Here is a 6,000-nt window from a genome sequence, read left to right on the forward strand (position 1 = left end):
CCGAGAGCCAGGGCTTAGCCACCCTTGTGTCCTTGTGTCTTTCAGCGGGCCTGGCTGGCAAGGTTCTTGGCGCGTCTCCCACCAGGAGAGGTGAGCGGAAGCCTCTGGGCTCCGAGGGAGGCCCCAGACCCCTTGGCCTGGCATCGGGAAGCGGGGACCCCAGCAGGGACTCCGCAGCTGGGCCTGGGCTGGGGATGCGGGTCCTCATTGTCCGGACGGCACCGAAGTCCCCGTGAGCGTGTGCCCCTGAGCCATCCCAGGGGCAGGGATCGCGAAACGTGGGCCGGGGGGCTGACAAGGCCTGGAAAGCGCGGGCTGGCCGCCCAAGGCCCAGGTGCACCCGAGGCCTCCTGATCAATTGCGGCGTGTCCGGGGGGCCCAGAAAGGGAGTGGACGTGAGACCCGTGGTCTCGGAGGCCACTGTGCCCTTGAGCAACACCTTGTTGCTCAAGGCCCGGCCCATGGCAGGTTTCTGCGGGCTGCACTGGCCCGAGCTCCTGTCCCGTCCTGCAGACGACCAAGGCGTTTGGGGCCCCGGGAGGCCACTTCCGAAGAGCCCACGAGGATTCGTTGAGCTGGCCAGACGGCACGGTTCCACTGGGGCGGGGGGGCAGAAACTGCACGTCCCAGGCCACAGCAGCCGTTGGGGCTCAGCCTCTCACCTGAGACTCTCAAGCACCCGGGATAGGGTCGTGGTGAAGCGGCACTGCACGGGCCGAGTCAGGTCCCTCGTCCAGAGCGGCCAGCGGGCGGTGTGCCTTGCTGCCGTGGTGGAGAGTGACCTGGCTTTCCCCGCTCGGCCGTGGGGGAGCCCTGGGCCCCGGCAACCTTTGGCTTCCCGGGCAGGGGCTCAGGTCCTTGGCTCCCAGGTGGCTCCAGGAGAGGGTGGGCGGCGTCCTGGCCAAACCTCCCGGGCCGCCGCTCTTGGCTCGCCACTCCGGGAGACAGCGGGGACCCGGCCAAAGCCCTGTGGTCCATGCCATGGTCAGGGGCCGTTCTCCAGAAGGCTGGGCTCCCACAGGGACCACGGTCTCCATTGCTTTGGGATGCCCCGGAAAGGGCAGCCGGGCCCTTGGGCCCGGCTCCTTCCTGGCGGACACCTGCCATGCTTGGCTCCGAACTCTGCCGGGCCCCCAGTGGCCAGGACTCCGGGAAAGGGGGCCCTGGGCCGCACGGCAGGCGCTTCAGACCAGGACGTTTGGACAGCTGGTCTCTCCGTCTCTCCTTAGAAACCCATCCACAATCGAGAAGCTCGCCCAGATGAGCACGTCTTGCTTGGCCCCGCCCTGCCCAGAGGTCTCACGTCTCAGGACCCGGGGGCATGGACGCGGTGCGGAATGCAGCCCCGGTAAGCAGCTTCGGGGTGCCCCGAGGCCGCACGCATCGCCACCAGCTTGCTTGGGTCAGTGATGAGAACTCAAGTGGTCTCGAAGAGCGATGATGACCTAAAAATCATGCTCAATAGGATTACGCTGAGGCCCAAGACAGGCGTCTGTGCCGGGATCAGCCTCCCCCAGACCCTGGGGACCCTGGAGGTGCGCCGCAGTTGTGGGCGTGAGGCCATCGTACCCTCGGGGCTCCCCGTGCTGGCCCTGGCCTGTCTGTGCCCGTCAGGGGTCCGCTCGAGGTCGTGAGGCGTTCCGCCCGGCCTCCGGACCCAATCCACCTCGCAGGACAGCTCCCTCGGTGCCATTGCTTAGGAGACCGTTGCCCCTTGTGTCTTTCAGCGGGCCTCGGGGGCCGGAACTTGGTGCGGCGTGACCCAAGAGAGGTGAGTGGAAGACTCTGGGCCTGCAGGGAGATGCCAGGCGCCATGGGCATTGTCCGCGGAGCCCGGATCCCCGCACGGGCCCCGGCTCCAGCACTGTGCTAGGGATGGGGGCTGTGGTGGCCCACACAGCGTGGACCTGCCCATGCACAGCCGCCCTTCAGCAATCCCACGTGCAGGGAATGGGAAAGTTGGGCCAGGTCACTGGCAACGACTGGGGGCTGGGGGCATGCCGCCGTCGTCCCACATGGACCTGAGGCCTCCTTGTACGTCCAGCTGTGTCCTGTGCGCCCGAGAAGAGAGCGGACGTGAGTCCCTTGGTGTCAGGGCCCTCTGTCCCCTTCAGCGAGTGGTTGTCGCTCGAGTCACCCCAGCCGATGGTTCTGGAGAGGGCTGGAGAGGGCAGAGCTCATGAAGAATGCAGCAGACGCCCAAGTGTAAGCAGGGCACGGGAGGCTGCTGAAGTACAGCCCTCGAATGTTTCCTCGGATTTCCCGAGTCAGCAAGGTTTCCCTGGCCCAGGGGAAGAGTGGCGAGCCCCGGGCCACAGCAGGCCATGGGGCTGAGCCGGTCCTCTGAGGCCCCCAGAGGAAGCGCCGCCACAAGGGGAGAGTCAGGACCCTCCTGCAGGGCGGGCCGCGGTCTCCTGCCTTGCGCTGCTTGGTGGGAGACGGTGAGACGCGATTCCCTTTTTCGCCCTGGGCGATCAGGGCCTGGGGGCCACCGCTGGCTGCGAGTGCCAGGGCCCGGGTCCCTAGACACCGCGGTCCCCATGTGTGGGAAGGCGTCCTTCGGGCCCTCACATCCGGGTGCGCCACGCTTTGCTTGGGGCCCCGGCAGACATCGGGGGAGCACTGGAAATCCCTGTGCTCCAGGCCATGCTCTGGGGCCTTTCCTAGCAAGGGGAGGCTCCCACGGGGGCCCGGATCTCCGTGGATTTGGGAAGGCCAGGGATGGGCAGCGGGTCCCTTGTGTCCTGCCCCTTGCCCGCGGACCCGAGCCCTGGGTGGGTCAGCCGCCCGCCTGGACAGCACCGGCCAGGGCTTCGGGCTGGAGAGTTCTTGGCGGCATGGCACGGGCCAGCGAGCACGCCGTTCCGACGGCCGGCCTCCCCCTCCCTCCTTAGGCCCCCATCCCCAAGCGAGGATCTGGCCCTGACCACCAAGTCTTGCATCGCCCAGCCCCGCCGCCAGGTCCCATGCCTCAGGAAGCCGGGGTATGGCGCTGTCCTGAGAGCAGCCTCGGTAAGCAGCTTCTGGGTGGTAGGGGACCTCCCGCGTCGCCTCGGGCGTGCTTGGGTCAATGATGAGAACTCATATGGTCTCGAAGAGCGATGAGGACCTAAAAATCACGCTCAATAGGATTACGCTGAGGCCCAAGGCAGGGGACCGTGCCGGGGTCAGCCTCCCCCAGAGCGTCGGGGCAGTGAGGGTGCGCTGCAGGTGGCCGCGGGAGGAGAACCACCTCTCGAGGCTCTCTGCTGTGGCCCCCGGACGTCGGTGCACCTGCGGGTGCCGACGGGGTGTTCTGGCGTTCCAGCTGGTCTACCGACCCAGGCCTCTTCCCCGGACAGCTGCCCGAGAGCCAGGGCTTAGCCACCCTTGTGTCCTTGTGTCTTTCAGCGGGCCTGGCTGGCAAGGTTCTTGGCGCGTCTCCCACCAGGAGAGGTGAGCGGAAGCCTCTGGGCTCCGAGGGAGGCCCCAGACCCCTTGGCCTGGCATCGGGAAGCGGGGACCCCAGCAGGGACTCCGCAGCTGGGCCTGGGCTGGGGATGCGGGTCCTCATTGTCCGGACGGCACCGAAGTCCCCGTGAGCGTGTGCCCCTGAGCCATCCCAGGGGCAGGGATCGCGAAACGTGGGCCGGGGGGCTGACAAGGCCTGGAAAGCGCGGGCTGGCCGCCCAAGGCCCAGGTGCACCCGAGGCCTCCTGATCAATTGCGGCGTGTCCGGGGGGCCCAGAAAGGGAGTGGACGTGAGACCCGTGGTCTCGGAGGCCACTGTGCCCTTGAGCAACACCTTGTTGCTCAAGGCCCGGCCCATGGCAGGTTTCTGCGGGCTGCACTGGCCCGAGCTCCTGTCCCGTCCTGCAGACGACCAAGGCGTTTGGGGCCCCGGGAGGCCACTTCCGAAGAGCCCACGAGGATTCGTTGAGCTGGCCAGACGGCACGGTTCCACTGGGGCGGGGGGGCAGAAACTGCACGTCCCAGGCCACAGCAGCCGTTGGGGCTCAGCCTCTCACCTGAGACTCTCAAGCACCCGGGATAGGGTCGTGGTGAAGCGGCACTGCACGGGCCGAGTCAGGTCCCTCGTCCAGAGCGGCCAGCGGGCGGTGTGCCTTGCTGCCGTGGTGGAGAGTGACCTGGCTTTCCCCGCTCGGCCGTGGGGGAGCCCTGGGCCCCGGCAACCTTTGGCTTCCCGGGCAGGGGCTCAGGTCCTTGGCTCCCAGGTGGCTCCAGGAGAGGGTGGGCGGCGTCCTGGCCAAACCTCCCGGGCCGCCGCTCTTGGCTCGCCACTCCGGGAGACAGCGGGGACCCGGCCAAAGCCCTGTGGTCCATGCCATGGTCAGGGGCCGTTCTCCAGAAGGCTGGGCTCCCACAGGGACCACGGTCTCCATTGCTTTGGGATGCCCCGGAAAGGGCAGCCGGGCCCTTGGGCCCGGCTCCTTCCTGGCGGACACCTGCCATGCTTGGCTCCGAACTCTGCCGGGCCCCCAGTGGCCAGGACTCCGGGAAAGGGGGCCCTGGGCCGCACGGCAGGCGCTTCAGACCAGGACGTTTGGACAGCTGGTCTCTCCGTCTCTCCTTAGAAACCCATCCACAATCGAGAAGCTCGCCCAGATGAGCACGTCTTGCTTGGGCCCCGCCCTGCCCAGAGGTCTCACGTCTCAGGACCCGGGGGCATGGACGCGGTGCGGAATGCAGCCCCGGTAAGCAGCTTCGGGGTGCCCCGAGGCCGCACGCATCGCCACCAGCTTGCTTGGGTCAGTGATGAGAACTCAAGTGGTCTCGAAGAGCGATGATGACCTAAAAATCATGCTCAATAGGATTACGCTGAGGCCCAAGACAGGCGTCTGTGCCGGGATCAGCCTCCCCAGACCCTGGGGACCCTGGAGGTGCGCCGCAGTTGTGGGCGTGAGGCCATCGTACCCTCGGGGCTCCCCGTGCTGGCCCTGGCCTGTCTGTGCCCGTCAGGGGTCCGCTCGAGGTCGTGAGGCGTTCCGCCCGGCCTCCGGACCCAATCCACCTCGCAGGACAGCTCCCTCGGTGCCATTGCTTAGGAGACCGTTGCCCCTTGTGTCTTTCAGCGGGCCTCGGGGGCCGGAACTTGGTGCGGCGTGACCCAAGAGAGGTGAGTGGAAGACTCTGGGCCTGCAGGGAGATGCCAGGCGCCATGGGCATTGTCCGCGGAGCCCGGATCCCCGCACGGGCCCCGGCTCCAGCACTGTGCTAGGGATGGGGGCTGTGGTGGCCCACACAGCGTGGACCTGCCCATGCACAGCCGCCCTTCAGCAATCCCACGTGCAGGGAATGGGAAAGTTGGGCCAGGTCACTGGCAACGACTGGGGGCTGGGGGCATGCCGCCGTCGTCCCACATGGACCTGAGGCCTCCTTGTACGTCCAGCTGTGTCCTGTGCGCCCGAGAAGAGAGCGGACGTGAGTCCCTTGGTGTCAGGGCCCTCTGTCCCCTTCAGCGAGTGGTTGTCGCTCGAGTCACCCCAGCCGATGGTTCTGGAGAGGGCTGGAGAGGGCAGAGCTCATGAAGAATGCAGCAGACGCCCAAGTGTAAGCAGGGCACGGGAGGCTGCTGAAGTACAGCCCTCGAATGTTTCCTCGGATTTCCCGAGTCAGCAAGGTTTCCCTGGCCCAGGGGAAGAGTGGCGAGCCCCGGGCCACAGCAGGCCATGGGGCTGAGCCGGTCCTCTGAGGCCCCCAGAGGAAGCGCCGCCACAAGGGGAGAGTCAGGACCCTCCTGCAGGGCGGGCCGCGGTCTCCTGCCTTGCGCTGCTTGGTGGGAGACGGTGAGACGCGATTCCCTTTTTCGCCCTGGGCGATCAGGGCCTGGGGGCCACCGCTGGCTGCGAGTGCCAGGGCCCGGGTCCCTAGACCACCGCGGTCCCCATGTGTGGGAAGGCGTCCTTCGGGCCCTCACATCCGGGTGACGCCACGCTTTGCTTGGGGCCCCGGCAGACATCGGGGGAGCACTGGAAATCCCTGTGCTCCAGGCCATGCTCT

At 67.5% G+C, this 6,000-nt stretch overlaps 3 non-coding genes across 3 annotated transcripts; all 3 read left to right on the forward strand.

Annotated features, from left to right (window-relative positions):
* Window positions 1-1,400: 1,400 nt before the first annotated feature.
* LOC123945670 lies at window positions 1,401-1,481 on the forward strand. The gene has a single exon (XR_006819487.1). It is a non-coding gene; the product is annotated as a small nucleolar RNA SNORD115 (small nucleolar RNA).
* Window positions 1,482-3,064: 1,583 nt separating this feature from the next.
* Window positions 3,065-3,145, forward strand: LOC123945520. The gene has a single exon (XR_006819343.1). It is a non-coding gene; the product is annotated as a small nucleolar RNA SNORD115 (small nucleolar RNA).
* Window positions 3,146-4,746: 1,601 nt separating this feature from the next.
* LOC123945671 lies at window positions 4,747-4,827 on the forward strand. Its single transcript, XR_006819488.1, has one exon. It is a non-coding gene; the product is annotated as a small nucleolar RNA SNORD115 (small nucleolar RNA).
* Window positions 4,828-6,000: the final 1,173 nt, after the last annotated feature.

This window comes from Meles meles, chromosome 6 (assembly GCF_922984935.1).
Source record: "Meles meles chromosome 6, mMelMel3.1 paternal haplotype, whole genome shotgun sequence".
Classification (NCBI taxonomy): domain Eukaryota; kingdom Metazoa; phylum Chordata; class Mammalia; order Carnivora; family Mustelidae; genus Meles; species Meles meles.